Genomic DNA, 12610 nt, shown 5'->3' with positions numbered 1-12610 from the left:
AATTGCAGCACTTCCATTTCTACTAACTTGCGAAGCCAGAGGGGACACAAATAGAACTGTAGAGAGGAGAAGACGGAGAGGGAGAAGAGGCAGTTCCCATATAAGAGAGGGGGGAGGTGACGTGAGAAAGCAAGGAAGCCCCACTACTACACGACAGTGGTTACGGAGAAACAGGAGAAGCTTAAGTTCAAGGTACGGTACAATTCGTTGCTGTTATTCCTGAAAAATAAACGCCATGTAAATATGTAAAGCGTGCAACTTACGCAGGGCGTGCAGAAGCAGAGCCGCATTAATCAAAGCACACCGCAGGGTCCAGGAGATACTACGGAAGCGGTTGACTGTCAAATCTACACTTCTGTGGCCGCCGCATTAGCTTTGCGGCTGCGGCATTGCTAGAGGTCGTGGATTTGATCCCAACCGCGGCAGCCGCATTTAGACGGGGGCGAAATAGAACACGCGCGTGCACTTAGATTTTGGGACACGTTAAAGAACACCACGGTGTCAAAATTAATCCGGAGTCCGCCACCACGGCTTGCCTCATAATCCGAGTGTGGTTTTGGCACGTACAGACCCATAATCCAATTCAAGTTTAATACTTCTGGCACAATACGATGTGCCAGGTGAGGAAATGGCAACTCTCAACCCTCTCGGAGGTTATAAAATATGGCGCACAACGCCTCAAGTAGCAAACAGCTCTCCCTGTGTGTTGTGTGTACTATGCAGGCAAACAGCAGTGATGCACGCATGGTAACGTTTAACATCAGCTCACCAATGTGGTTTTGGCCTGAACCTTGAAGAAATTAAGCTTTAGCAGCTAATCACTGCTAATTATCGTCAATCAAACAATCCAGCACAGAAAGCTTCGCTACATCGATTCCCACAGTGCGTGGGATCTGCATATTTTTTTCTTTCTGAATTTCGCTCTACATGTATGCAGCTGGTAAGGATCCAGCCCACTGGGCCAACACTTAAGAGCCCCATGAGGATCCCCATGCAACTGCATGTAAACGATGCCCCAGGAAGCCGGTTAACTGAAGGACAGTATATGTTGGTCGACTATGCAGTGCAAGGGAGCGCATCCCTGTTCTGCGTATTGAAAGAAATAGCATAATAATTGCTATTATGAGTCCTATGAGTCGGACCTATGAGTCGATCAGATGATCGACTCATAGGTACTCGGTAGCGCATGGAGCTGCTAATAGTGCATGATGATAACGGTTTCTTTACTTATATCTGTTGCGCATGAAGGTCGAAAAAACCCCATGAGTGGAACTAAAAAGCGTTTGTAGACGTAGAACAAAAATGTGCCCCTACCGCCACCGGAATTCTAATTCATTCCCCCGTAGCATTCCACTGCAAGCACTAACCACAGCACTATAGCGCGTAATGTGCGTTTGGCAATTTCTGAAAGCCTTTGCATCCCACAAGGCTCTGAGAGGGGGGCTGTCTGCGTACGTATGTTTGAATTACAACAGACAATATTGCAGTGGGCAAGGGCAATGCTGTATGCATCGCAGAGTTGTTGATCAGGAAATAGCAGTGCTGGTTGTGCGAGCCTTCTTCTGATGCTGTAAATGAGTTCAGCACCCCAGTAATTGCTGAAATATGTTAATTCTCTAAAGTATATATTTATTGCAAAAAAAATTTGCCTCATTCCAGGCACTTTGGGGCAGTATGTAGGTAGGTAGGAAGGTCTGTGTCTTGCCATGTTTCAGGGAGTCTTCAATTAAAAGAAATATGTGTCCACAAGTGGGATTGAACTTCGGTATTCCAGCACATTATCCGATGCTTTAATCATTGGGCGACGGTCAAGAGATGCGCTTTGTGGTGACAAAGCCGGCTAACTCCTAGAGACCTTTAGCCTGCGTATCACATGCCACTTCCTCGCTGTCTTCCCTAGTCGCAACTAGCGCTTTGAGGCGCTGTGCTAGATTACATCCGCCTGCGGTATCGGCCCACATTCAGCAGTATTCTGCTCACAGCAGTTCACGCCACGTAAAAGCTGTTCGAGATTGTACGGGCTTCATGATCGCGCCAGCTCGAATAGGCTTTAGCATTTCTTCGCCAGGGTACAAATTTCATCATTCTCTTAACAGCAACCACACGACATACGTGTAGATAAAGGTAAATACGAGCGCTTAAAATTTAGGCGCAGCTGACGTCACAAACAGTTTCTCTCGCTTACGTCCCTACAGTAACTGTGGTGAACGCAACAATCAAAATACTATCATAAACTTGCGCCAAATGGCCAGGGTAGAAATTATGATTTCGCTGTTTACAATCGTCGTTACCGTGTTCATCGTCTTGCTGACGTCGTCATACACGCACCCGCTTGCAATACACACAAACACTGGTCAATCTGGTCTCGCTTTGCGGAACCCCAAACGATGCTGGATAGCCAGCGACTTGCGAAATGCTTCGCATAACATACATTACCACAGTACATGGGCTCTGTATAGTTATGCAAAGCGTAGACATAATTTTTTTTGAAGGCGACGAATGGTGACCATGCATTATCACCAGCGGAAGGTACGACATTGTCTCTCGGGCAAGGGCTCGACGTAACTGAGGGTTGCAGTTGCAGAGATCGGTCAGCGCCTGCAGTGGCGACTTCAGCATAACTGATGGGCGCGGTTGCGTGGAGCTGCTAGCGACGTGCACAACAGCACTCTGACGGCGACGCCTATTCACGCTCTCAATTGACCGACGTCTCAGTCCATAATTTCGTCCGTCTATTTTAACACCACCACTCCCGACCAACGCAAAGACCACTAGGTCGCCGCGCTCCTGGACTTTCTCTGGAAAGTTTGCCAGCAAAACTGACAAATTGCATCCTGCATCATCAAACCTCTTATTTAGCAATTCGCGATGAGCTTTGATAAGTGACGCAGTTATTTTGTAAGAACGCTGACAGTGGTTACTATAGTAATAGCTCGCAGTTTAGGTGCCGAAATGCGTGCGTCCTGCCACAGTGACCCACAGTGACCGCAGTTTGGCGTTTTCAGAGCTTACCAGCAGATTTGATAATATGACGTGAAACATTCAGCTACTATCATCAAGTTTGTTCGCTCGTTCCTCTATTGAAAGTGCCATCCACGGTTTTTGAACCATGGGACTTCCTATGGCGTATGTAAACTATGTAATATTTCATGCAATCTGCTGAAACAAATCTAAAGTCTGAAAAACGCCAAGACGTTATGCCTCACCAGACTCCTAAGGGATTGCAGCCTCTACATTGCCCTGGCCATGGCCATTCGAGTGCGTCGGCATTGACCTCTGTGGGCCGCTTTCTGTGACGTGGCCGCTAACCAACAGGCGATTGTAGCAGTCGACCGTCGCGTACCATACGCCGAAACCGCCACCCTCCCTGCAGTTACAGTGCGCGAAGTTGCCTCCTTCCTTCTTTGCCCTCTTGTCCTGCGTCACTGTATACACACGCCAGGAACTGCTCAGCGATAGCTGATGCGACTGCTCGTCCGAAGTCGCTGAAATCATCCTGTAACTGCCACGTTATTCATTGGAATTCACTGGTGTAGGGGATGGTGGCAGAGATTCAAGCACATAATACAGGAATATGAAATAACGTATCACCAAGAAGATTATTCCACAATGGGTTCCTTTACATTATTTCATAGCCCGGCTGACTGCATCTTTTCATGTTTGCCTTATTCTTATATTTGTTTCTGTGGGTATGTTTCTTTCATCCTTTATTCTTTTCCCATCCAATTTCCTTCTACGTGTGTTTTACTGCGTGACCCATCCTTGTTTCATTTTTATCCTGACTAGAGGACTCCTTACAGCCTTGACCTCTATATGTACGCAATATATTCGCAACAATATCCATTGACTATGTATAAAACTACTACCAAAAAGGCCAGAAGACGGCGGTGTCAGGATTGGGGGCTCAATCCCATCGCTCGTAACCCGTTGTCAAGATTGGAGTCCGGCATGAATTCGAAGGTAGCTGGCCCATGCCGTCGTCCAACTTATCCACACTGAAGACGTTGATGAAGGGAAGGACTGCTTCTCATCGAGAACGAGGAATATGGGTTTATTTACAGTATTTACATGCAGTTCATCAGTCTAGCATGACTGTGAGAGAAAGTACGTCAATCTATCTCGACTGCTTGAGAGAGTGTCTCAGTCTAAGATGACTGCTTAAGAAAGTGTGTCGAGCATCCACACAACAGCGGCTTATGGAAAACATTCGTCCAGTCATTGTAAACAGGCCGCCTCTCCCCGAGACGGGTTACACACACACACACACGCACACACACACACACAGGTGCAATGGTCCGGAGCCGACGTCAGAGAGGCTTCGTAGAACTCGGAGCCGCCCCGGGTAGCGCGCCTGGGTAGTGCATTGTCTTGCGTCTTGGTCGGCGCGTGGGAAGGAGCCCAAGACGACGTTCCCGCCTCAACTCCCCCACCCGTAGCAGATCAGGTCCGGGTTGGGGAGTTTGGTAACAATAGTTGGCTTGCCCGAACTCACTCAGTCACAACGGCGACAAGGCTAGAGCGTAACGGTGGCGGTTTCAGCACAAAGCCTGCTTCGTCGAACGCATCCTAGCTGAAGCGCCGGAGAGGGGAGGATGCGCATATTGTTCCCGACACAAAGTCGACTTAGTCACGCCGTGGCTAGAGGTCGGCGGCAAAATTCCAAGATGAGGTTGCCACCGCTGGCATAAACGGCTGGCAAACTTGCACTGCAGCTGGCCGTTCTTAACAGCGGGTAATAATGTAAACTACCTCAGTCGTGGACCAAACACCTAATCATCTTAAGTATAGTTTGCAGCTATGCTTGGAGGTGCAATATTTGACTCATGCATTCATTAGAACCTAACAATGTGACTACATGTGCTTATTACACTGCCGCTTTCATGACCTGTTTCGTAGCCCATTTCTGATAGCCCGACTTAGTCACATTTGACGTCGAATTTTTTTCTCGCTGTATCCGCTTTTGCAAAACTTTTGCCTGGTGACTCACATCCACTTCTGTCGCATATTTACACCGTCTGTTGAAAGTCGCAAACGACCACCATACATTGTTGCAGCCGTGGTTGGGGGACCCACGACATGAGAGAGACGGAGCTGGCAAACGGACGAGAGGCGCCCCACTGCACCACGTACCGGCTGGCGCATCTACTGACAACCTGATCCATTCCACCGGCTATTCAGTGCGAGGCGCGGGCGCCCCCGACAAGGACGAAGGCCTCGGTGTGGCCAAAGGAGAATGTGGACTTTGTGTTTCTTCTCTCTTCCTTTTCTCCTTTCGATCTCCCCGCAGGGGCGTCTGCGTAAGCAGGCGTTTGGTGTGTGGCGACACCGCGTACTCGAGCACACGAGGGTTGGACCCTCCCGCGTGTAGCCGTGTGCAGCTTAGCCGTGTTTGGGGAAAAGGGGATCCTGGGGGTTGAGCCGATGCTGGGTGTTTGTACCTTTAAGGCCCCCCCCCCCCCCCCCCCCCCCTCCGGTGGAGGCAACACACCTCTTCGGCCTCGGCTTCACATAGACGGCACCTCCAGACTGACCCACCTGGAGGACATGGGCAGTCGCCGTTTCCTGTCTCTCCCTCCTCGAATCTTCGTCTTTATCTCTCACTTTTTGAACTTTCTTGTCTCCTTCTCTCTTCTTTTTACTTCCTTTCTCCTGGCGGCAAGGGTTAACCCTGTGTGGCTATCCAACCTTGGGTACACCATATTCGGTGATAGTGACAGCGTACGACTGGCGTCGTGCAAACTTGTATATAAGCTCTGCCGCGTCCCCTCGTTGGGCTCCGTGGTGGGCGGTCGGCGCTGTTGCCGAATGTATACATTTTGTCATGGAAACTTCTTTCGCCTCCCTTGTTGATCGCCCTCAGAAACGAGCGCGCACTGAAGATGTCTTCAAGTTTTTTGGACACCAAACTCGGAAGTTTCCTCGCTTCCACGTTATTCATCTGAAAAGCCAAACAAAGCAGTGCGAAACATTTCACCATTCCTTCTCTCAAAGTCCTTGACTGATGTTTTTGGTCCAGGTTACAAGGGGTTGAGGATTGCAAGCGGTGACCTCCTCTTGGAACTCCGCGATCTGAAACAATATGAGAAACTACCGAAACTAGTGTCATTTGGGGAGACCCACATAACAATAACCCCGCACCGTACAACGAACACCACCCGCGGTGTTGTGTCGGATGATGATCTGCTTGAGCTTACTGAAGCGGAACTCCTGGAGGGCTTCAGTGAGCAAAATTTTATCAATGTCAGAAGAGTTAAGATGAGGCAAGATGGTAAAGAGATCCAGACCAAGCACCTAATAATCACCTTTGGTTCAGGGGTCCTGCCCGAGTCAATCGAGGCCGGGTACATCAAGCTCCGTGTCAGGCCGTATGTGCCCAACCCACTCCGATGTTTCAAATGCCAGCACTTCAGCCACACTTCGCAGAGCTGTCGGGGCCGCCAAACATGTGCGAAATGCAGTGCCCCCGAACACACCTCTGAAGCCTGTGAGAATGCTCTGCAGTGTGTAAACTGTGATGGGGAGCAAGCCGTGTACTCGCAGTCGTGCCCCTCCTGGAAAAAGGAAAAAGAAATTGTAACGATAAAAGTAAAAGAGAAGATATCGTTCAAAGAGGCACGAAGGCGGGTAGCATACCTGCCCAAGAAAAGTTTTCGATGTGACGCGTCAGGGGGCAGCGACACAACGGCCACCGGTGGCTGTCCGACCCACAACCAGTGAGTCGGCAGTTACGCCATCTACCCCCGCGGCGGTTGCAGCTAGCGCTGCTCCGTCAACCGAGGAGAAGGGAACATCGACCCCGAAGGTGGGCGCAGCTGAGGCTGCCCCAACCTCCCCGACCCCTTCCAGCGCTGGCAACAGCCGGCGCAGCCAAATCCTCGAGGGAGCCCCATCGACCTCCGGGCTGGTGCGCGCAGGGGTCTTGTCCTCCAAGGCGGGACCCTCGCTGGAAATTCTCGCTCGCAAGAGCACGTGTCCGGCCCCTCACAAGAGGCAATGGACACTACACCTATCCTCAAGGCGCACCAAGCGCCTAAGGAGCGGCGAGGCTCCCTCAAACGCGCCAGAAAGGGCAAAACCCCGATTACAGGGCCTCGAAAGAGCTCTGTAATCTAAGGCATAACTTCCGTTTCCGTACACACAGCACCTATTGACTTCCAATATGGATACACAAATAATTCAATGGAACGTCAGAGGTCTTCTTAGAAACCTTGATGATGTGCAGGAACTCATTCAGAAACACAATCCAAAAGTGCTGTGTTTACAGGAAACACACTTAAAATACAAACACACGAACTTTCTCCGACAGTATATAACCTTTCGCAAACATCGCGATGATGCTGTCGCATCATCAGTTACAAATGCCTCTTGAAGCAGTGGTGGTTCGAGCTGTTCTCCTAAACAAACTCGTCACCATTAGCTCTCTTTACATACCCCCACATTACAAATTAACGAAACATGAATTCCAATCCTTTATAGATCAATTGCCAGAATCTTATGTTGTTCTTGGTGATTTCAATGCGCACAGCTCCCTGGGGGGCGACTCTCGTATAGATGCGCGAGGTCGCCTTGTTGAACAGTTCCTTTTTTCTTCTGGTGCGTGCCTTCTGAATAAGAAGAAACCCACATATTACTGTCTTGCAAACAATACCTTTTCTTCAATTGATCTGAGCATAGTTTCCCCGTCCATACTGCCTGAACTCGAATGGGAAGTTGCGAACAATCCTTACGGAAGCGACCACTTCCCCATACTATTAAGAACACTTAAAGAAAACGAATATCCACCACAGGCTCCTAGGTGGAAGATTGACACAGCAGACTGGGAGAAATTCCGAAACTTAACTAGTATATCATGGGATGACATGTCCTCGTTAGAAATTGATGCTGCTGTGCAGTATTTTACAGCCTTCATAATAGATGCCGCATCTAAATGCATAGGTGAAGTAAGTGGCTCGGCATGCAAACGGCATGTCCCATGGTGGAACGATGAATGCAGAATCGCACGTAGAAATTCCAACCGCATGGAAGGAAGCCATTGTGGTCCCTGTTTTGAAACAAGGCAAAGACCCTTCCTCAGTGGCAAGCTACCGCCCGATAGCACTCACAAGTTGCATTTGTAAGGTGTTTGAAAAAATGATAAATCGGCGACTCATTCATTTCCTTGAACAGAGCAAAATGCTTAATCCTTATCAGTGCGGCTTCCGAGAAGGGCGCTCCACAACTGACCATGTTGTACGTGTAGAAGCAAATATCCGAGACGCATTTGTACACAAACAGTTTTTGTTATCCATATTCCTCAATAGGGAGAAGGCGTACGATACAACATGGCGTTTCGGAATCATAAGAGACTTGTCAGAAATAGGCATCCATAGGAATATGCTAAACCTAATAGAAAGCTATCTGTCCAATCGTACCTCCCGGGTAAAAGTCGGCATTGTACTTTCACATCCTTTTCCGCAAGAAACGGGTGTTCCGCAAGGAGGCGTGCTCAGCTGCACGCTCTTCATCATGAAAATGAACACGCTTCGTGCTTCATTACCACCGGCCATCTTTTATTCTGTCTACATGGACGACATACAAATAGCTTTCAAATCTTGTAATCTCGCAGTGTGCGAGAGACAGGTACAGCATTGGCCTGAACAAAGTGTCAATGTGGGCAGACAAGAATGGATTTAAGATCAATCCTAACAAAAGCTCTTGTGTTTTTTTAACAAGAAAGAGAGGACTTATCCCAGATCCTTGCATAGAACTGCGTGGACAACAGATACCTGTAAAAAAAGAACACACATTTCTAGGTGTTATACTTGACTACAGACTCACTTTCACCCCCACATTAAACATCTTAAAGAAAAATGTCTAAACGCAATGAACGTAATGAAACTTCTATCCCAGACTACATGGGGTAGTGACAGGAAGTGTTTAATGAACCTCTATAAAAGCCTCATTCGATCACGACTAGACTATGGTGCCGTGATTTATCACTTTGCCGCCCTGAGTGCACTAAATATGCTAGACCCAGTCCACCATCTAGGAATCCGACTGGCCACTGGCACTTTCAGAACGAGTCCCATACAAAGTTTATATGTAGAATCGAATGAGTGGTCACTTCATCTGCAGAGAGCATACATCAGCCAAACATATTTTCTGAAAGTCCATTCAAATCCTCAACATCCGTGTTTTAATACCGTTAATGACATGACATATGCTACACTCTTTCACAATCGTCCCTTCGTAAGGCAGCCTTTCTCGCTGCGTGTGAGGGAGCTTAGTGAAGAAATGCATGCTCCACTCCTCGAGCTTCGCCTAATGCATCCAGTTAAGCTGCTACCTCCTTGGGAGTGGCAGCTGATACAATGCGACACATATTTCACTCAAGTTACAAAGCACGCTCCAGGGATTGAAATCCAAATGCATAACTCAAGCACAAACACTCCTGCGCGGAGTTCTACACAGACGCATCGAAGTCACACGATGGGGTGTCCTATGGAGCCGTTGGTCCATCCTTCTCGGAATCCGACGCACTGCATCCGGAAACTAGTATCTTTACGGCTGAGGCCTATGCAATATTATCGACCGTGAAGCATATAAGGAAAACAAAACTCAAAAAATCAGGTATAATTACAGACTCCATAAGTGTTGTGAAGTCTTTGATATCGTTTTGTAAGCACAAAAATCCTGTTATAATTGAACTCTATTCCGTCTTATGTAAAGCACATGTATCTAACCAGCATGTGATTATATGCTGGGTGCCTGGCCATAGGGGCATCCAGAGTAACGTTCTAGTGGACCAGATGGCCACATCAATTTCATTGCATGTGGTTAATCCTACTGCTTCGGACCCTGTCACAGACCTGAAGCCTTTCTTAAGAAGGAAACTGCGAAACCACTGGCAACGTATATGGGACGCAGAAGTAAATAACAAACTGCATGTGATAAAGCCACAGTTAGGTTCTTGGCCCTCCGTAACAAAATCACGGCGAACAGATGTCCTATTCTGTCATCCAGAATAGGACACACAATTGGCACGCATAACTTTTTACTCACTGAAAATTATCCTCCAACCTGCGGTAGATGCAGGGAGAGGCTGACCGTCCTCCACGTCCTCCTGGAGTGTCGGGCAGCCGAATCTGAGAGAAGGAAACATTTTTCTCTAGCATACCGGCAGCACATCCCCCTACATCCCATAATGCTACTCGGCCCAGAACCTTTATTTGACACCAACGCAGTCCTAAGTTTTCTAAAAGATGTTGTCTTGCATGTTGTTAGCCCCACATGTTCGTAGTGGGTCCTCTCTTCAGAGGATGACGCTGTGATAGCTATATCGTATAGCACATGCCTCTAGGCCCTTGTGTTTCAAGGGCTCTGGTGAGGCAGCAGTGCTCCAAGTAATTTTACCATCTTATATATTTTCTATTTTGCATCATTCTTCTACGATGGATTTTAATGTTCATAGTACTCGTCATTAGTCATCGCCATAATTTTATACCACGTAGATTTTACGCACTTTACAGCGACTATTTTTAGGCCACCTTACAGCCAAGTCACATCTTCTTCACAGAACTCATCATTCCACCGCGAAATCACTAACACTGTCATGGCGCTCTTTGGCCATATCTGGCCCTTGCGCCACTAAACCACACACATTTATTCATTCATTTCTTTGATCTATCTTTTGTAAATAAACCAGTCTCGAAACGTATGCCAATGAGTGAAGTTCCTTCCTTCGAGGCTCCTGCGTGCACGACCGACGCCGTCCACCTTAGTTAACGCGCAGCAAAAAGTTAGCGGAGTTGTCCAAGAGCGACAGCAATTAGAGTTTGCCCACCGGCGCGAGCATTCATTTACACCGTCTTTTTTTTTTTTTTACAGGACTGACATGGATTTTCGCGTACCTGAGCCTTACAGAAGCAGCGTCAAAGGAGTGGGGCCGCCTTTTCGAGTATCTATTCGTCATAACCAGCTCTCTGCAGGGTCTCGTGATATTCATATTTCACGTGAGTTAGCCCCACCATTTCCTCGTATATTTTACATCCAGCAACCTATGCTGTACTGGCTTCAATTACAGCCGTTCTGATTAATTACAAATAATGAAATCTTTTCACACTCATGACTAATCGTAACGTGACATTCTAAATTCAGAGCTCTGCTTTTATGTAACACTGAACTGGCGATATTAACATCTTCATTTCATGTTCATGTAGCCCTGTAATATAATGCAAATATGTTGTGCTGCCTTCATGAGCATCGTGACACATATATGCGGCATGGTTGCGCCTAATTAATGTGCAGTGCTTTGTTCAATGTGTTTACTTACTTTGAAAATAGCTAGGGCACTTGCGAGGGCAATCGTAAATATTCAGACATGACCTTAAGCTTGTAGACGTTGTGGTCACGTCTTTAAATTTGTAGCTCTCAAATCTTCATACGTGTCCTTCTTATACAGTCAAACCCGACTATATCGAACCCGTTTACATCGAATTATTCCATATAGCGAACAATTTCTGGACACGGTGTAGTAACAATGAGTATATATAGCAAAAATTACGCATACATCGAAGAAAACTAGTAGCGACTCCCGATATATCGAACGTCAAGCGGCAGAAAGTGCCCCCGGAAGTTGGCTTTCCCTCATGGTGAAGGGAAAACCCAGCGGCGCGGCTCCATCCAACCGCTTCCCCTACGTGACCGCGCTACCTTGGAGCCACCGACACCCTCCTACAAAAAATGATCCTGGCCCGCCCGCCCGCAGCGCTTGCTCAGACAGCCAATCAGAGGCTCTTGTGGCCTCGTCGTGCAAGATGCCGAAAGTGCGAGTTGTCTCGCTGCTTATCTGATTCATTGTGTGTGCCTTCTCGCGCAGTGTTACCGTGATGAAGCGGCAGAATTCGCCTTTCGTCAGGAAGCTCGAAATCATAAACCGCATACAAGATTCCGAGGTGCACGCTTGGCACGATCTTGAAGGGGGAAATTAGGGCTAAAGCGGCAAACTCGCGACGCGGTGCCCGTAGTGCCCGTGGCGCCCGACACGTACGCACGGCCGTGTACGAGTGGTTCATCCAAAATAGCTTCAGCCGTACCGACTTCCGCGTGCTCGGTGATGACTAAATTCTGACTAATGCGACGAAGCCGTTGTCGTTGTTGCCGAAGTTGGAGCGCGCTGTCAGAATTTCCGGAAGCTGTTGACGAATCAACGGTAGACGAGTTTGTGAGCGCAAATGATGGTGTCGCGACCACGGGAGAGCCCGGAAACGAAGACTACATTGCCGACATCGTGCCGAGCACAAGTGAAAATGGGCACAACGAGGAAAGCAATGACCGTCTTTGGCCCACATCCTCCGAAGTGATTGGTGCGCTCGCACTAGTCCGGTGCTTCTGCGCGAATGCGGAATGTTGTGGCCTCAGCTGCTCCGACTCCTTAGACAACGTGGGGAAGTGCATGCCTCGCACGCAGCGAAATTGCCCAAGCAGAAGAAAATGCAGGACTGTTTCGTGTGAAACGAAACTAGTTTCATCAATAAAGTGGTTTCATAAATGGTATGTGCTTTTATGACATACAATTATTTAGCAGGCTTATATCGAATTATGCTCTATATCGAGCTGATAGGCATTTTTT

General features: G+C 48.0%; 1 protein-coding gene across 9 annotated transcripts in view; it reads left to right on the top strand.

Moving 5' to 3' along the window:
- Positions 1-12610, top strand: part of LOC139052545 (uncharacterized) — a 107890-nt gene that overhangs the window by 36647 nt on the left and 58633 nt on the right. For 8 of the 9 annotated variants that reach the window (XM_070529655.1, XM_070529657.1, XM_070529661.1 and 5 more), the window contains one exon: positions 10867-10991. The gene's annotated coding sequence lies outside the window, so the exon portion shown is untranslated. Of the gene's footprint in view, positions 1-5054; positions 5139-10866; positions 10992-12610 lie in introns of those variants that run through there. The other variant, XM_070529659.1, reaches the window with a different exon arrangement.

Source organism: Dermacentor albipictus, unplaced genomic scaffold, assembly GCF_038994185.2.
Source record: "Dermacentor albipictus isolate Rhodes 1998 colony unplaced genomic scaffold, USDA_Dalb.pri_finalv2 scaffold_26, whole genome shotgun sequence".
Lineage (NCBI taxonomy): Eukaryota > Metazoa > Arthropoda > Arachnida > Ixodida > Ixodidae > Dermacentor > Dermacentor albipictus.
This window is presented reverse-complemented; position numbering and strand designations above follow the sequence as displayed.